Source organism: Catharus ustulatus, chromosome 16 (assembly GCF_009819885.2).
Source record: "Catharus ustulatus isolate bCatUst1 chromosome 16, bCatUst1.pri.v2, whole genome shotgun sequence".
In the NCBI taxonomy this organism is placed as follows: Eukaryota; Metazoa; Chordata; class Aves; order Passeriformes; family Turdidae; genus Catharus; species Catharus ustulatus.
In genome coordinates this window covers 8895496-8915574 of record NC_046236.1, presented here as the reverse complement: position 1 = coordinate 8915574, position 20079 = coordinate 8895496, and positions in this window count along the sequence as shown.

The window sequence follows — 20079 nt, the reverse complement described above, 5'->3', positions numbered from 1 at the left end:
CCATGCTCTCCAGCACACTGTAGCTGTTTGGTTATCCACTAAACCACAACACTTGTGTTCCTTCTAGAGCCATCTCAAATTTGGTCAACTGAAGAAACAAAAACAAAACCAGTGATAAATCTTTACAGTACAAAGTGCTTGAGTTTTTGACTTTTGGTGGTATCTCTCTGGAACCTGGCAATAAAGTCTGCAGAGACCTAATGCTATCCAGCTGGGACAAGGAGTAGGAATGCACAAGGATGGAGGCTGCAAAAAGACTTGTGTTTCCTTCCTGCTGCTAGAAGTTCATGGGGACAGTGAAGAGAGGAAGAAAAGCTGATTTGTCAGGTCTGGAAACTACTCCTCAGGAGGCTGAGGGAAGTTGTCCTAAAGACCCTTGGAGAAAACAGAGGGGAGGTTTTTATGCATGAGAAAACACCTGTGTAGGTTTGGTGAGATGAGATGAGGAAGAAAACGGCTGAGCTGGCTGCAGAAATGAGAGGGATGCCAAGCAGCAAAGCTTGCCATGCACAGTTTCCACCCTTCCCAGCCATCACCTGACAGCAGCTGCCAGGAACCAGCTGATGCCTACAGCAAACAGGAGTTCAGGACACAGCATCCTCCTAGGAAAAGCACTACAAAGCTGTGGTGTGTTAAACATCATGGTTGATGAAATCTTCATTTTACTGAAGGCAATGCCAAACTACCTCTGATTTCAGTGGAGCAAGTATTTTTCCCATCCCACTGTCTCTCTGATCAGATCTCTGTTCCCTCTGTCACCCATTCTATTTTTCTGAAGCTCTTTCAAACATTTTCAGAGGAAATTAACTGATTTCATCTCTTCTAGTTTTAACATTTCTGTAATATAATTGCATTCTTTGTCCTGAAAGGGAACTCTGGCAGTATATTTTTCGTTTTCCATCTTGCACAGTTCATTTCTGTAGGAATCAATAAAGGTCACACTATTTAAAAATGCACAGCCTGAGCAGAGTGCAGAAAAGATCACAGAACTGCTCAGTGTTGCCACAGCAATGCATGTATTTTTTTTTTCAGCAGCAGATGGTAGGGCTGACATCTGCAAAAGCAAAGGGCACAGCTGGGTTACATCTCAGGTTATGGAAAGCAACATCATCTACTATGTGTCACCTGTTTTGACTGCATAATTCATTTTTCTCTGAGAACAAAGAGCTTCCCCTATGCATAGAAAATTACTCTGTGTTTCCTATTTAAAGTGATGCCTCTTACTCCAGTGGAGATAAAAAAATCAAGGGTCTATAGTACTGACAGTCATAACAAAAGGTAAAGCTACCAGCCTCCAAGGTGTTTTCTACATTCTGGAATTAAAACCATTTTCATGACAGATGTTGACCTATGAGCAATAATCCGTATTTTAACGAAAAAAAGAAGGCCATTTTCTGTGGGATTGTGTTTCAGTACTGCACTGTTTCTTAAAACAATGGTGATGCTTACATTGAGATGTCAGCTGGTGTGGTCTTGGAGTGGCAGAGAGGGTAAAGGGGGTGCCCACATGGCACAGGGGACACCAGGAAAGCCCCAGCCCTGCTCCCCCTCCCCAGCTGGCTGCTGTCCTTTACCTAAATGGAGAGAAAAGCAGCTTTTGGTCCTGGGGAAGGAGTTAGCAAGCCCAACCCAAAGAAAGCACACAGCAAGTTTCCAACCACTGAGCAGAAACTGGTGGATTTTAGATCACACTGATTGCATCTTTCTGGTTTAACTGGCCAGCACTGCTGAAAAGAGCCTTTTGTAACTGTTGTCATTCAGTCAGTGCCAAGTGCTTCCCAGCCTGGATTCCATCCCAGGTATTTTACTTCTGTGCATTACTTGGATGTACTGACCCAACATACCTCACAGGTAAGGAACTTGTGCAGAGAAGGACATTCCTGAATGCAGAGCAAACAGCTGATGCTGTCAGATGCTCTAATCTCAGTTGTGTGCATTCAGAGCAGCTGATAATGCAGTTTGGTGTTTCCCTGGAAGCAGGCAGAGGTTATGCACTCTCAGAGGAAGAGATGGCATGGCTGCAAGAGCACCCCAAAGTTCAGTCCCACCCCCTTATTTGTGCTGTATTAAAGATACTCTGTGTGCTTTCTGTCAGGGACGTTTCTGCATGCTGGTGATAATGTCGCCTTGTTCAGAGGGGTCAGCAAGAACAGTACAGAGTATTTTCCAATTAAATGGTTGGAATTACCAAGCAGAGTCCTTTTCTTAAAAAAAAAAAAAAGTTCCTTAATATTTCAGCAAAACAAGATCTCTTTGGCTTGATTCAGACTTGCGTCTAAAAACAAAAAGGGCAAGAGTGCGAATGGCATCCTGTCCTTGGAGTGGGAAATAAACCCACTCCAAATAAAAGTCAGGCTATCTCACTTCTGCAGCACCTCCTCATCTTAACTCCTGATGTCAGAGCTCAGCACTGAGGTGCTCATACCTCAGGCATTTTTGGTTTTTCATCTGATGTATACATAGTCTCATTGGAATAGCATTTCACAGCTTGATGGAAACTGCAGGGCTCTGCACAGCTTTTGAGAGGGTGCAGAAAATCCTACAAACTAGCAATGAGATTAGATGCAAACAATAAGATATAAATGCCTCACACTAAGGCAGTCCAATCCCTATCTTGTTATTATTTATATATAGTTTATATCAATAACTATCAAGAGGGTAACACTACACTATCAGACAATAGGTCTCTATCCCCTAAATCTGAGAGGCAGTTGATACCCAGCTCACAGAGGCTACTGCTGATCAGGAGAAATGACAATGAACAACAAAACAGGATTCTCAAGCATCATTCAGGCCTGGAGATGTCCTTGGCCTCTAGAAACTGGGAAAGATCCCCCCAGTCTTACTTGTCAAAACAAAACCTCTGCAAGCGTGGCTTTGAAACCTGGACTAGGGCACCCTGGGCATCCTTCTCAGACAGAAATCAAGTGATTGGCCTGTAATCTCAAAAATTTTGGATCTTTAATAAAGGAGACATTTTAACTACCACTGGGAGCATCTAAAAGCTGAAGGAGCAATACATGTCTTTTAGTGGCCCAGTGACTTTGGAGCCAGCACTGTCTCCAGCAGCAGGAAAGGCTCCAGGACTCCACCCTCTGCATCTGCAGACTAAAATCCTGAATTCCTGGGGACAGATCCATGGAGCCACTGGCACTGCAGGCATTTGAGGAATTGCAGAGTAGTCTCTAGCTGTTCTTCCTGTTTTCTCTGTTGGATGGAGAAACTTTTTTCCAAAGGAACCAAGGCTGCAGTAAATGGATGATGTCTTACAGGGTGGGGGAAGAGCAGGAAGCAAGAAACTGGATGTCTGGATTAAATATCATTATCAAATATCATTAAATAATAGCAATCTTTATTTAAAAGCCTCGTTTTGCAGGGCTCCAGACCTCTCATTTTGTGGTCCTTCTAACAGGAACCATCAAAAGCACCTTTAGGGACCACAGGGAAGCTTTCCTCAGCCTTGTCCTCACCCTGCTGGAATGCAGGAATGGGCTCCCATCCCATCTGTGAGAGCTACACCAACTCCTGTTCTCTGCTTTTCCCTAAAATGTCCAATTAATTCTACCCAAGACAAAAGTCTGCAACACTTTCAGATATTTGCATCAAAACAGATTTGACTGGGTTTGAGGTGCCCATCACCCTTCCTCCCAATCTCCCTGTGAAAGGCAGCGAGGTGCTCCTGTCCCTGAGAGTGACATCATCATAACAAATGCATTTGCTGGAAGAAATTAAACAACAACAGGTGTCCTTCAGAGTCCTCAATGACTGTAAAAGGAATTTACATTTGTGAATAAACAGCAGTAGAAATTATTTTTCTGACAGCTTCTCATTATTAAAATTAGGACCCTGCTTAATCCTGCCAACGTCAGTGGGACCCAAGATGACCTGCTAAGTGCTGGTCACAAAAGTTAATGTTGTGTAAGGGAAGTATTAATGGAAGCAGCCTTTAAAAAAAAAAGTATAAAAAATATTTTGGAGCCATCTTTGTGGATGTTGAAGTCAATAGCAAATTCCCCAGTTTTCAGTGAAGCAATGCAGCAGAGCTTTTAGGGACTGAAACCAGAGCCCTGTGCAATAGCAGTTTTAGGGACTTACACTGGGAGGAAAGTTGTTCCTCTTCACTCAGATGTGCTCCACCAAACAATGCCCAAAGCTGAAGCTGCACTCCACTTGGAGAAAATTCCTTATCTGTTCCACAGCCTTCCTTTCACCTTGACAGACCTTTTTTCCCATTGCCTCAAAATGAGGATGTTGTGGTCACCTGTACTTCTAATAAGCTTTTAAAGTTTAATACACTTGGAAAGTTTCTCCCTGGTGTTGTTAAATTACTCAGTTTGAGAAATAAGATATCCTACAAGGCCATAATTTTGAGTGAGACCTTAAATCCAAATCCTGATCACTTAGCAGGGCATACACCACATGTGCTTAATGAGGCTTACTGTGAGCAGTGTTAAGGAAGATAGGGAAGCTTTTATGCTGACTAGCTTTCCTTTTCTTTTTCCCTCTATATTTTATTGCCTCTCAAAAGTTAAGGATTGATAGGAAAACCTGCAGCAGATTTGTCAAAAGGTAAAAATATTGATTTTTGAAGAACCTTACCCACAATGTGAAAGTAAGTAAAAAATAAAATCAATAAGGATAAATTAGGACTTCTCCAGCTATATAAATGTTACAAAAACAGAGCCTTTAATGCATGAAAATACTGTACATCAGATGACAAAAATAGTTTACTTTTAAAATTTACTTTTTACTTAAATTTTAAAAGGCAAAGTAAAACATCCATTACCTGCCAGTCTAAAAATTTTGGACAGCAGAGTAGGTAATTTTTTGAGAGCTATTATTTTCCAGATATACTATTTTTCCACAGCACCAAGAGTTCTCTCAGCACTTGTTATCCTCATGCTGAGGTCAAGCTCAGCCTCTGCTGTACCAGCATGGGAGTGCACAGCTATTTCCTGCTGAAGATGTTCCTAGCCCAGGAGTGCAGTGAAACACCAGTTGGGCACATTTTATAACCCTTTTTGTGGCCACCTCCGAAGGTTTCCAGCCCTTGTCTCAACCTCCAGAGCCATGTCCCACACCAGAGGGCTTCTCACCCTGAGCTGCTGACCAGTGGGAATCAGTGAAAGGACAGCCCTGCTCTGAGCCTTTCTGCTAAATTAGATGCCACCATTAGCATGGTGTGTCCTAAATTACTTTTTCACTCCAGGCTGCATGAGACACTGTCCCTCAAGAACTTCTTTACTGCTCCTGGACCCATATTGCTCCTGTTCCCACTCTATTTCCTCATTTTCATTTTTCAGTGATTATAGCAAGTTTCTAGCATAGTCCATTGCTTGATCAAGTTGTCCTCCTGCATCTCTCCAATTATGAGGTCTGGCTGAGTTAGGCTAGAGACCACAGAAGAGTAGGATTTCCCATGGAGCAGCAGATGTGGCCCCTCCTCTGACCTTTCCCCATCTTCCTGGAGATTTTGGCCGGGTAATTTTAAATGTCTCCTTGTCTCAGATCACTAAACAAGGGTGGCACTGCCTCTCAAGCACTTTTTGCCACCAGTATGAATTATATAAGTATGAAATTCTTAGGGACCTAAAGGAACTCTGGGTTGTGGGGAATACCCTGTAACTGACCCCAAAAGGTGGTCTGAGAGCTCAGGTGTGGTGGGAGTTTGCAGGAAGAGATGAGACAAAAAAATCATCTTCCAAGTGCTGCCTGTCTTACCAACAGCCAGAACTGTCTGTGAGAGAAGGTCAGCAGCCATTCCCCTTGAGTCAGAGAATAGATTGTTTAAATACTTTTGATGGGCTTTCAGACCATTCATTTTTGCTGCAGTTATGCTATTCATGAGAAGTGGCTCAAAGGAGACTTTTCAATTGCTTATGTGGGAGGAAGCATTTGGCAACCAGACAGAGAAAAACAGATTTTTTTAGGAGATGCCTTATCCCCAAAGTACAATTGTTTTGTCACACATTTCTTTCAGTCTCTCAAGGTGGAAAAGTTTTTTGGCAGCAATATCTGTGGAGCTTGCAAAAGGAATGGTTTCCAGCCCTTTGTGTCAGATGGCCCTAATGAGACAGATCTTTGGTGTCTGTAGCAGGTCCAGCTCCATTTACAATGGGACAAGACTGATTTACACTGCAGAAGATAAAACCCAATATGTTTTGAACTTGGAGTTTACAATTAGAGCTCTGAACACAGTTTTATGGCTCAAACCTTTATTCTGCTTCAGTACTGTGTATGATGCCACTTCCATCAGCTGTGGTAATGGAAATTATACCATTTCAATAGTTTTGGTTGGCTTTTTCTTTCTTTGCCTTCTTTTTTTTTTTTTTAAGTAGTTGTATAATTGCATGTAAATAGATTTATTTTACAGCTCTGGATATAAAATGGCTTTTAAATGATATTTTCATTGCATTTGCTGTAGTAGATGATTAGACCTGAGAAAGGAAACCTTGTTTACTGCACTTCCTTGGCCGGAGGCTGGTGAATGCCCTGGTGCCAGGCTGTGCAGAGGCATTAACACACAGTGAGGGAGGCAGGGTCATGCTGCACAGGTTCAGTCATCCTGCTGTAGTCCCTGGTAATGTATCTTAGGGAAAGTGGGCTCTAGGGCCTGTTATCTTCATCTGAGAAGACAACCCATTCTCGTGGCTTTTCCTTGCTAGAAAGGGCATCAGCAGGCCCTGAGTGTTAAGCAGAAATAAATCTATTTTTCATTTTTGTAAAATCCAACAGTGTTTAAGCTCTCTAAAGAGTCATTAAGTGCACTTTACACGAAATTTAACTAATTTCTTTATAAAATTCTCCATACAGAGCTTCCCAAAATGTTTACTGGTGCAATAAACCATTACATGGATTGTTTTAAGTCATTTGCCTCCAGACAAAACAGATGTTTTAGAGCATTTTGATTTCTGCTGTCTAATAAATGAAGTGCTACAGTTCTAAACTTAATATCTGTCATCACCATTATTTTTCCTTACTTTACATCTTTCCTAGAGGTTCATCATGACACAAAAAGATAAATTGTTGTAATATTTTCTGCACATAGGGCAACATTTATTTTTTTCTTCCAAGTTTGTCTTTCAAGATGACTTACTGACTTACTGCCTTTTTGTATTTTCCAAGTACATTTAGTTTATAAAAGCTTGACCTCTGATTAGAGCCTAATTCACTGGAACTTAAAAATGTTCTGTAATAATTGAGAATTGTGGATTTTTGGACTTAATCCCACTGATTTGAATGGACCTTGTCTTTGAAGAGTCTAACACACTTGGCATTTCTCCATTTATTTAAAGCATTGATGCTTTTAAATTGGAGCTATTTTGTAGTTTTTCCCATATTTGTGATTATTCTAAAAGAAAATTTGCCAGTGTCTTATACCGTTATATAAGATATTTTAATTGATGTAATTGAGAATTTTATGGCAGCTCTTTCCAGACTGGACACTTTGGCAGCTCATCATTATTTTCCAACTGACCAAAGCAGATAAGTTTATCACATCCAGTTGCTGAGTCTGAAGTTTGTAGCAGAAGTCTCTGTAGCCTCTGAGTCTGTTCATCTTGTATGACACAAATGCTGGGACACAGCCTCATGGCTCCTCTGGAAAGGACCCCAGTTTTTATCCTTCATCTCTCATTTCTCTCCATCCTTTCCTTGCCTCTGCCAGTGTTAAAAGCCACTTCAGCAGGGATCTCCATCCTCTGCCAGTGCCAAGACACAGAAGGTCTCTTTGACCTTAAATAGGATCAGAGAAACCAACTGTAAAAAAGTCCATCCCATGATCTTATTTTTTCCTCTCAGTCTTGCCATCTAAATTCCAGCAAAAATGAATGCTTTACCTCAGACATGGCTCCTGTGTCTGTCTATAAAATCCTGTGGCTGTGGAGCTGTTTAACCATTCTAGCTGCACTCATTCATTCATTCATCCATTACAATTATGTCACTTATTTCTTAGCTTCCTGCAGCATTACAACTTTAAGACTCATATTGTATGGGCTGTAAATACATTTGATGCACCCTCCCTGCTGTTGAAAATAAAACTAAGAGCTTGGAAATGGGAGAACACTAAGTCCAGGCATGCTTTATACAAATGATATCATACTATACCAATGATACTTGGGGGAAAAAATTTGCAAAAACTAACAGAGTTTCAATGTGTATCCACTAGGTACTTAGAATTTAAGAGCTTTCCTTTACAGGCAATCACATATTTCAAAACATTAGTTTAAAAAGGCAGTATACTTTACATTCTTAAAACCTAATTTATATCAAGTGCAATCTATTTACATAATCCTGCACTTTTCAGTGATGATTTAAGTCTCCTGTGTTCAGTTCATCAAAAGCCTCCTGGTTACCCAGTTTCTCAGCCTGATGGGGTTACTCCAGGCTTTTTGCAGTCTCACCTGTACCTTGCAAATACTTCACAGAAATATGTGAATCCTGCTTTCCTGATCCATTCCCTCCTCCAGTACCATCTTCAGAGGATTAGTGTCTGGAAGAACCATGAATGATATCCATTGCAACCATGAAGACTTGGTCATCTACATCAATGCTTCCTGAAGGAACTTGAGTCTTCATTTTGCACAGGACTGATACAACAATTGTACCATGATCAGAAATGTACCATGGTCAACAATAAACTGTAAGACATCTTTAAGCACAGAAATTACCAAATCAGAACCATTCTTGACTTTTCTCTTTGGCCATTTGCATTTCCAAAAAGTCTCAGCTCTTAGATAATGCTAGAGAACATGCCAAAAAGTTTCTCACTCCATAACATGCTGTAGTCCTAAAACTGAAACTAGAAATCATTCTTTATTACCAGTTTCAGAGCAGCCACATCAGAATTTTACAACTTCAACAGAATTGAACCCTTCTTAATGAAATGTCCCAATGTTCACCTCTAAGAGTGTCAGCTTTCCCAACAATCTTTTAACTGCAAACAGACTGTCTCTATATTCTGGGATTGGATTGACTTCAGCCATCAAGACTATCAATGCATAATGATGACTTAAGGAGCCAAGTCTCCAAAAAGTGACTTGACACAAACAGAGCCAATGTTTGTGTGCCTCAGTGTCTGGTATGCGCTCAGCTGCACTGGAAGTGGGCTTGAAATAAATGTGGGGAGGAGATGGCAAGAGCACAGAGACTGAGTCATGCAAGCCCTAATGGTGTTTGCATAGAATCTGCCTGATTGGCTCCCTAATGACCTGCACCTCGAGTTGCCACTGCTTGTACCTGCTCCTGCATCTGAATCAGAGCGTGCACCTCCACACCCACATTCAGAAGCATTTCACTGGACCTCTAGGCAAGGATATACACAATTATATTATATTATCAAAAATGTACATCTCTTGTGGAACTGCCTGGGTCAAAAGGAATGTAGGGATGTTCCTGTTCCTTCTTCCTGGGAAGCTCTTCACCCTGCTCTGTGAGTCACAGCACCACCAGTCAGGTTGGGTTTTGTAGTTTTTTCTTAACTGAGAGTCCCTGTGAGTAGTGCAGGCACAGCCTTCTCTGTAGATCAAAGACATGAGCTGGAAATCCTGGTGTGTTCACTGCACTGGCTGTACCCACACTTTACAACATCTGAGAGCTGCTCTTCCCCCTGCCTCCATGTCACTATCTCCAAGGACTCTAAATAAAAAAAAACTTAGCCAAAATAATTTCTTCAAAGCTGAATTTGGAGGATTTACTCTGTGGTGTTTGGCTCTCAGTGGTTGAGATAGTAAAGAAAAAAAATTATGCCAGAGCCAAGGCCTAACTTATGTCTAAGACAGAGGAACACTGGCCTTTATTAATCTGGCCTTTGTATTGCAGTGCTATAACAAATAGAAGGAAATACATACAGCAGAAATTAACTTGAGCTTGTGTAGTTTCCTTTATTTTATTCAGGACTTAATTAAGCTCTCTGCTTTCTAATATACTGTGGTACTCTTCTTGTTTCTAGTTTTGTAGAATTTTTTAAAAAATCCTTTCCACTGTCAGTCCTGGAAACACAGGAAAAGTAACTCAGCAGAATGCCAAGAAAATGATGCAGTGAAGTATTTGGAGACAAGAATGTACCTGGATATGAACAGCTGGGATTAGCCTCAAGTTATGTGATAGGAAAATGCATGCAAATAACAAACTCACTGTCATTTTCTTTTTCTCCTTTTCCTCCTCTTACTAAAAATTCATTAGTATGGGGATTTCTGGAAAAGTCAACACTCTCCCCAAGAAAGGGAAAATGGAGGTGCCAGGATTAACCAGTTTCTATTATTTCTGCTTGATTAAGTAGATTAAGGACTGACGATCATGCAGGACACCACAAAAGCAAGCATTTTTTCTATTTCTGCAGCTAAGAGCTGACATTTACAGTCTGTTGAAGAACAGGGGACAGCTCCCATCTCTGTAAACTGGCACATCACAGTGACTGCTCTGGAAAGAATTGGTTTATACAATGGAGCACTGCTATAAAAGTCAGGGTAGGTGCTTGTCAGAATCCCCACCTTTTATTTCCAAACACTGGGGTAGTAATGACTGATCTTATCATCTCCTCATCAGCACCAGACTGCTTTGTATAAAGTGTATGCTTTCATTTTTTTGCTCCTCATGTTTTTCTAGCTTTGAAAATCTCCCTTAGGGCCAGCAATTTATCATCAAGGTTACCAAATCTCTTTGAAGAGCAGCAGCACTCTTGCTCAGGATTTAGGATTCCACCAGGTTCAGTCAGACTTCAGTTTAGGGAGCTTAATAGAACAAATATTAGTTATTAATGAGTTCTACCCTTGAGAAATCCACTGCAAATCTGATACAAGTGCCTGGATGGATCATCATCAGGCATCTTCATTTCAACACTGAAAACTACTGCTAGAGTGGAAACAGAAAAAAGAATATGCAGAGCAACATTCCTCGCTTTCAGTAATGTTATTTACCAGCCCATTATGACACCAAAACATCATCCAGATGTTATTGCAGCCCTTTCAGATCTCTATACATATGTCTCAAAGCACAGAAACTCAGGCTGAATATGTAACAGCAATTACAAGAGACATCTGCAGCACTCCTTATTCCATTTAAAAATTCTTCAGCTATTCTGTCTTGGGTTTCTTCATGTTCTTTAAACATGATTTGGCAAAATAATTACAATCAGAGATCAGAACAACTCTGTTGGGATGCACTGTCTTTTATTTCTTTGAAAGTATATATTGCTTCATTGGATTTCATTTCTGTGTTAGTGTTTGCAGTGTTCATTCAAATTTTGTACATCATGCCTTAGTATTAATCTTTATTTCATCTGTCCTTGCTCAGGAATCCCGGGGTCAAAGGATTTTCAAATCCCAGCAACAGTCTCCTCGTGCCTGTCATATGTATCACACATTTAACCTGAGAAGCAGAAAATACCCTATGGGGGGAAAGCTGATGGTGAAGCTGCTTCTCCCTTCTGCTCCTCACTGGGGCTTTTCCCAGGAGAGAGGGACTCCTTCAGCACATATCCAAACTGACTTTGTCGAGCTGAATCTCAGTCATACCCCCAGAACACCATCACAGCAATCCTTTGGGTCTGTACAGACACAGAGCCATGCCCAGGCCAGGAGACAGCTGTGCCATCCCCAGCCTGCAGGGAACAGCTGGCACTGCTCGAGGGATGCTCCCCTCAGAAACCCTTTGAGAGAAACAGCACAAACACAGCCCCCCACCCAGCCCAGCTGTGCACACTGTGTGTTACTCAATGCCATTTACAGTCTGCTGGGCTAAAAGCAGTTACACAGCAACAGGCTAGAGAGAAGGCAAGAGAGCTCAGGACATGGAGAAATTCCTTGGATCTGGCATCAAGTACTGAAGGTAACATGAAAAACACAAATTCCTCTTCCTTCCATAGACTACTGCAGAGTCTGTTCAATATTCCAAAACAGGACACAAACTTTTCATCACACCAAGATTTTAATTGATGACAAAAAATATCCCTGAACAAGGTAAAGCCAGTCCTGTCTGCCCTAGATGGATGCTGTAAGAATCTAAATGCAGAAAATCACAACACAGGCTGTGAGAAGATGCAGACTTCTACACCTGAATTTATTCTGACCAAGGATTTCAGAGCCCTCAGGTAACACTGAGAAGGGGCCTAACCACAATTTAACTTTAATGGAGCCAGCAAGAGAGGTGAGTGGTTTATGCTGCCTTCCATTCTTCTCACTGGAACAAACCAAGTGCAGTGCCTGCCTTGATGCTGACAGAGGGATGTTTGAGCATCCAGCTCTGTGAAGACACACACACACATATCAAAGAACAGGGCCCTGGACTAGGAAATGTCCTAAAATACTCTCTAAAAGACACTCACACTGTGCATTTTAAGGAGTAATGCCCTCCCCCCACTCCAGTCCATCATTAGCCTTTACCTGTGACTCTTGCTACCCAGGGCTCAGCTTCACACATGTGCCAGGCTGGCTTTGTCCTCCCTGACATTTTCCCTTTGGAACCCTGGAATTTGACATTTTAGAGGACTGAAATCAGAATTATAAAGAATAACAGCCTGGCCTCAATGCAGCTGTGGAAACAACACAGAGCAGGGGACCATGGCTGCTGTAGCCACTCTAAGTGGATGCTGCTCTTCCAGCATCCATCCAACCACCTGTACACTGGCAGCCAGGCTTCACTCTGGCTTCTGGATGAGTTTTGGTTGCATCCTCAGCTATGGCAGTTTCTAGATACTCTTATTCCCTTTTCTCCTGTCACCTAAACTCTCACTTTTGCAGGTACAAGCACAAGAACAAAATAAGGCTTAGTCAGAGCAAAGCCTTCCAGAGAAAAAACCCTTTCACTGCTGAACTGAGGAAGTGTCTGTTCAGTCTTCAGCATAGTCTTCAAACAGTGCAGTTGGCATCATAAAAAGAGCCTGGTAGCAAATCTACAGGAAAAACATGCAGTGTTAGAGAAGACTCCACAAGCTTTATAAAGTCTCTAGAAGCTTACAGTCTTAACACAAACACATCCCTGACCCACCATTCTTGATATCCAGTGGTCAAAATGTTGTCTTTGGAATAGGATTGGAGGATAATAAAAGCTGAAAGCAAATCACTGCCCACCCAAGTATTTCCAAAAGCAGTTTGTTGGTGTTAAAAGCAGCTGTCAATATTTTCAGGGGCTTTGTGGTGAGTCTGTGGTGCTGTATGTAGGACCATTGTGCTGTAAATTACAGAAGGAGATTAATTAATTAACTAATATAGAATGAGATTAGCTAACATATACTTTCTTTACAAGCATAGGGCCATGGAAACATGCAGTGCTTCTATGGTCTGATGTCCTGTGAAACATCACTGTCTGTAGGGAGGTACTTGTCCATAAACATGTAGAATAATTGCTTTGTAGCCAGAATCTCTGATTTTAAAATAATTTCTTCTGCTTTCATCATTCATTTTCGTAGGACACACAGTACTTCTTGTCTCAGCAGACAAAGATTTGGATTCACCAGAGATGACCTTCTAGAAGTGACAGCTTCTTTACCTGTTGAACACGTGATAGGAACTGGGGAGCCAGAAAATGGCATTTATCATTCAAAGGAGAGTCTTATTATACTTATATTAAACCATCTTAATAGCCCCTAATGGGGGGAACAGAGAGAGCAGATGTTCTGAGCTGAGCCTGATTGCAATGTGACCACCTGTAGTGTGAAACTCCAAATTGGTACACACAACTGGTGTGACTTGGCTTTTTGGACAAGCAGGAACATGTCTTTATGCTGTGCACTCGTTTTGACCATAATGACAAGTGAATGACATTATCTGGTGCTGCTCACACTTTCTTCTAGACAAATCTGAGCCCTCGACTGAGCATTAGGCTAATTTGATACTCATTGATTGAGGATGAGGCCAGAGACAGCCATCTAGTTTCTCTGTGCTGCAGCTTCCCATTTGTAAAATGGATATGATATTACTTCAGGGGTGATGCAAGGACAAGTGAATTGCAATTTGCAAAGGTCTTCATAACTGGTACTGATGGGAATAGGATGGGAATAACTCTGATCCAGCTGTGACCCTGACCAGGACAGCTTTCCCTGCAACAGCACATCCAGTGCTCTGTGCCTAGGGTACAAGTCCTACATATATATATATATACATATAGGTTTTCTGCTTAAAATTATACTCTGTTTCTAGCAGGTTTTAGAAGAATGGATTCATATTTTCAGGCTGATTTACCCCTTCTCATGAGGATTTGATTACACAATTTACCTCCTGATCTCCTGAAATAATATTTAGCATCCAAATAACATCACCCATCCAACAAAAAAAGTAAATAAATCAAGACATAGACACATAAACATACCTATAAATCTCTGTTATTAAAATCTCTGTTATTAGAACACTGCTTGCCTACAGCTACAGAGTATTTTCATAGTACATGAAGAACCTTAACTCACACTTAGATCTCCAAAGAATAAATCAAGAATTAATTCCTACAAACAAGTGGGCAGCTCTAATGCAGGATTATTTCAGTGGCTTCAGAGGATCTGTCTGTCCTGAGCTGCCCCAGCTGATGCATCAGCTCTCTGCATTTAATTATGGCTGTGAATCTGCTGATAAAAGACTCCAGAGAAAAATGTCCCAGGACATTCCTCAATCATTTCAAAAGCAGTACTGCAGCACCAGCAAACCTAACTACACTGGGTTTTAGGCAGAGCAGATCTTTAGCTCTGTGTTGGTTCATTAATGCAGGGAACAACTGGGGTGTGACTGTGTATTTACTACACTGGTCAGAAAAGCATCTTACAATGCTGCAGATAATGTTGCTCTGTAGCTAGACTTCCTAATAACCAGTTTTCCTTTGGAAAGATATATGAGAGCTAGAAACAATGATAATACCTGCAGAATCATCTTTAATTATTTCTTTTTCATAGCAAAGCAAACTGGAGCATATGAATATATACAAGAGGCAATAAGAATCAAATTAATAAATTAATGTAAACCTATGCCTACATTGTTGTGCTGGTGTATGCAGATTTTTTCGTTCATGTGCAATGCCACCAGGTTACTCACTGGCTCCCACACTAGGGTATCATCCCCCACCAGGCATTTCAGGTTTGCTGGGGTGAGCTGCAATCCAAACACAGGCAGTGTTACCCCAGGTATATCCCAGAGCACAGACACAAACACAGCTTGTTCTGAACTCCTTTCCCAACAGTGTTTCATCACCACAGCACTCACCTGTTACACATCATGATGGAGCCACCTCCAAAACCCTCAGCAGCAAAAGAAAAATTTAGCTTTGTGTTGGTGCCAGGGAGAGAAGGGCAGGGAGTGCATGCTGTCAGGTCTCTCTGGGAGATCCATAATTGTCAAAGCCTGCATGCACAGAAGTCAGGACATGTCAGTGGAGATAAGCAAGGCAAACAAGTGACAGTGACAAGAGAGGCAGGGGAGACACCAGGAGGTTTGGGGAGCTGTTGGGAGAGGAGGGCTGGGAGGGGTAAGGGGGATTTTTGAGGGGGGCTGTGGAAGGGTTTGGAAATTAGTGTTTCCCAATGCTCTCTTCCTTTCCTGCTGTCCCAGGTATCAGAGTCCAACCCTCTGCCCAGCACCAGCATCCTCTGCAGTGAGGCTGCAGAAAGGATACAACCAGGAGGGGACAAAACCCCAGAGATTTCTGTTATCAGGTAGAAGGGAGAAAAGTATGAAAGCAGCACTGGGAAGAGCCAGTGAGGGCTTCCATCTTCTCCCTCCTGCCCTGGCAGAGGGCTGGGGGATCTGGGAGCAGTGCAGAGCTCCTCTCATTCCTCCCCATGACCTCCCCATTTCTGGTAGCCCTGGAGAGGGAGAGGTGTCCCCTGCAGCCTGGCAAACCTGGCTCCAGCCTCCTCTGCCCCAACTCGGGACCAGTTCTCTTCCTGGGTCCATCTCAAAATATTATATTTAGAATTAAATAACTGAATTCATGTCTAATTTAGCCTAACCTCATCAATGATTAAACAATAAAACTTATTACTGCTCTGCTATCTTATCCAGAAGGCATCATAATGAAACAGCACATCTGGAAGAAACTCAAACAGCTGAGCAGTTGCAGACAGATCCAGAGGAGGGATGAAAGCCCAACCAGGGCGTTTAATGAGTGTCTGGGTTACCACTTCAAAGAGCTTCATTCTTCCAGGCTCCCCTGTCCCTTGGCATCTTGCACACAAGGTCACTGTTTGCAGTTGTAAGTGTGAAGTACAAATGAGTGCAGTGCTGGATCAGAGAGGCTCAGAGGGGCTGGATCTGCCCCGTGTGCAGCCAGCAGCCCTCCCAGCTCTCTGAGCTCTGATGGTTTGGGACCCGGGCAGCAGAGAGCTGGCCCTTCCTCTGGCACAGCTCAGCTGTGAGCCAGGAGAAGGATTCAGTTTGCAGGAGCCACACCAACATCGCCTACTGGAGCTGCTTTGATGTAGAGAATATTCAGTGATAATTACCAGTGAAAACACTTCACCTACGGAGAATGCCTTCCCCCTCTTCCTGCCAGATTTTCAAGGCATGATGTATGTCTTGTCTTGTCTCTCAGGCATTTTGGAGAGTTGATCATTTGAGGACAGGGAGGAAAAATCAGTAATGTGCTACTTTGGCAAGGCTCTGAAGCTTGCCTTCATTTAAAACCTGCCAGTAGCTCAACCAAATACGACAGTTTTCATTAAAATATTGCCAAAATAATTCATTCTTTTAGAATATAATATCCACATCAAAAAGAAAATTGATGCAGAATTATTAGTCAAATCTTTACATCTCAAACATAAAACTAATATGTCTTTTTCAAATTTTCTAGGAATCTGGAGGAGGTTGAATTAAAATTCCTGGACCAAAATCCCTCTTCAAATCTGTTACTCTGTGTAGCATCCAAAGCACAGGCTCTCATCACTGGCTGTCATTAGATGCAGCCCAGGCAACAAGTGTTATTTGTATAGTTGGCATCAACAAAACCTGAACCTTTTCCTCTAGCTAATCTTTGTAAAGCCACTGCAGAATGTAAGGCTGCTTCTTTACACATCTGGTTTGTTTTGGTTCATTTTCATCCTATTATTTCCCACAATCACATGGTATAATTATCTGATCTATAATTTACACTGCTATTCAGAGCAGTATAAATAGTTTACTCTATTGCTGCAGGAGCACAGCATGTCCAGATAACATCAATATTTTATTTATCTCTGTTTCTGTCTGTGTTTGGTTATCTAGGTGCTTATTAAGTATGGAATTATTATAATAGATGAGAATAAATAGCAACTGAAAAGAAGCAAAAATAAGATTGGAAACAAAATGTGTCTGAAACAGTGTCTACTCTTTATGTCCCTCTCCCTTCCACTAAGTATCTGAAAAAAAAGAGCCTTTTCAGGGAATTTCCAAAGAGCTAAACCCACCTCCTTGGGTGGGGATGGATAATTCTCATTAGTGGTGTCTCTCACATTTCCAGAAACTATAACGACTTTGTCTTAGCTGGCAGGTCTGAATTGAACCATTTGCATTTTCAGGGTTCTTAAAAGCAAATGAAATCCTTCAGGGTGTTGTTTTTAATCACCAATTTGAATTTCATCATCTTGACAGTGATATAAAGTGACATCCAAAATTCAAGCAAGAATTGAGTTGAATGGAACTTCATACAAATAGACTTGTTTACAAGAAATGGAACAGCTTCCTAATTTATTAAAAAGTGACTTGGGTAATTAAAGGAAAATTGGAAAATTCTGTATTGGTTCAATTCCATCTTAATACAGCAAGAACGTTAACAGCCCCAGTCTTCTGACACATTACACAGTGCTGGTGGCTTCTGAAGCATTTAGCTTTTAATGTGGATCCCAAGTTAAGTGGGCTAAATGCATGTGAAAGCAGCAGAAAATTTCACAAAGTTTATGAGCCTGATCCTGCATTGCTTGTGCATCAAGAGCTTAAGCAGATCCAATCCCATGTGCTAATCTATTTTATGAATTGTTCACTCACACTTACTTTGGATATATGGATGGAAAAAGAGACATTACTCCCTAATGGGAGGGAGAAGGAAGGCATACCAAGCACCAACAAATTGCAATTCAGTGGTTTGGTTGTTGTCTCATCAACACAAAAAATTAAAGTATGTGAATAATAATGCAGGCACATAAACATATGGTCATGTTACAACCATATATCCTTGCTCAAAAATTACTTACCTTTCCCCTTTTGAAATATTTTCTGAAACCTGATGACACTCATGTAGAAATAGCAATGGGTGATTTCAACAAAATGGTTTTTCTGCAGCTGCTCAAATTTTGTCAAGTTGTAAGAGAGAATCTACAGGGGGTTTTCACTGTTACAGATAATGAGGAAGTGAGGGAGGAAAAGGTGCAGATCCAGCACTGTAAGGACAAATACTGAACATTTTGGAGTCACTTGCTCAGCCTTTGAGTTGGTGGAAATTCTGTGCAATTAACTTACTTTCAAAAAATTTAAATAACCAGTAAAGAAATTTAAAAAAAAAAAAAAATCCACTCTTGAATTAAATTTTCCTGGTTTTCTTTCCCTTCCACACAATTTCCACAAGCTTCCCCAAACCCAAATCACTTCCCAAGCTCTCCAGGTGCTGTAATACATTGTCACAGCTCTCCTGTGGTGGAACATCATCTTTCATGCCACAATACAGCCACCATAAAGACAGGATCCCATAGCGGGATTGCTGTCGTGGTGTGACATAAATAATTATAAGGATTGTTCAGAAAAGAAATTTCAACTCTCACAGTCTCTCACTTTCTCTTCAAGAAATAAAGGTGGTTCTGAAAAATAGGTTAATGTGATTTATGTACAATGTTATTCATTTGTTTTGGGGTGGGTTTTTTGTGTTTCACCCATATTTTCTAATATTAAATTGTGGTTTTAGTATTGCCTGTGTAATACAAGCTGCTTAAAGAACAAATGAGTACCAAAGGGAGCTGTTTTCTGGGTGTTTTCAGGGACATATATACAGGCTGGTGCAGGTAGCCCATCATTACCACAGTCAGCATTACACAGTTCCCATCCCACTAGAATATTCAAGTAATAAGTACTGTAGGCAGCAAAACAGCCATCATGCCAGCAGGCCATTAGTCAGCTCATGCCAGACACTACATACATTATTTGTGGCAGGCTTCTACTTTGAGAATAATGATAAAAAAGCTTGTGATAAGGACAAACCCCAAATGGTCCATCAGTAGGAACTGTGTGGCTTTTTCAAATACTCATTCAGCCAGCCTGATGTGCTGGATTATACCTGGCTCCAATTGGATAAAACACTGAGGTCTTGAGAAAAATAATGTGATTTATTAGAAGAAAGGTAATGTTCAACTTCTCTAGTGTCAGAAAGTTTCAGAGCAGAGGACCTGTTGAACCCAAGGCTGAGAGATTTCACCACCAAGAGCTATCTTCTCTGTGAGTGGGTTAATTCAAAATGTTCTTACCTGAAACCTGGATACACTCAAGAGCCCCAGCCATGAACAAATCCTTCCACAGCATGTCCTACAGAGATACACAGAGAGCACAGAGACTGAAGTCTGTTCTGCCTGGGTTCACTCCAGAACCAGGAATGCTGGTGCAGAACCATTCCAGCAGAGAACAGTAATTTAAGCAGTGAAGTTTTGTCTGGTTCCCCCCACATGCCTGCACTGTGCACACAGATACACAAGCATGATTTAGAAACCAAAATCTAAAATTGTCATACTGAAATGGGGCAGGAAAGCGAGCCATAGGCTCTTAAAGTCATTTTGGGGACAGATTCCTTTACAGAAAACTGAGAATGTGTAGAAAAGCAAACCCTGAACTTCTCACTTCCAGGATTTTTTCAGTCGCCCAAGCAGAGCTTTGCCTCTGCACAAACAATGGTGCTCAGAGGCAGCAACAACTGCCACACAATTGATGGCTCAAGAATAACAAGCTGACGAGTGGATTTGGCATCCCCAGAGCCAGAGCCCAAGGATTTATTGCTCTGGAGTAGTGCACGGCAGTGCTCTTTATCACTGGAGTCCCACAGCAGATTTATACATGGTGACGTTAATTGAAAAGGAATAAAGACACACATTCTCCTAACAACTGGGGCTCTCTCAGCATCTCTGCCTGGCAGCCCAGCAACCACTGCTCT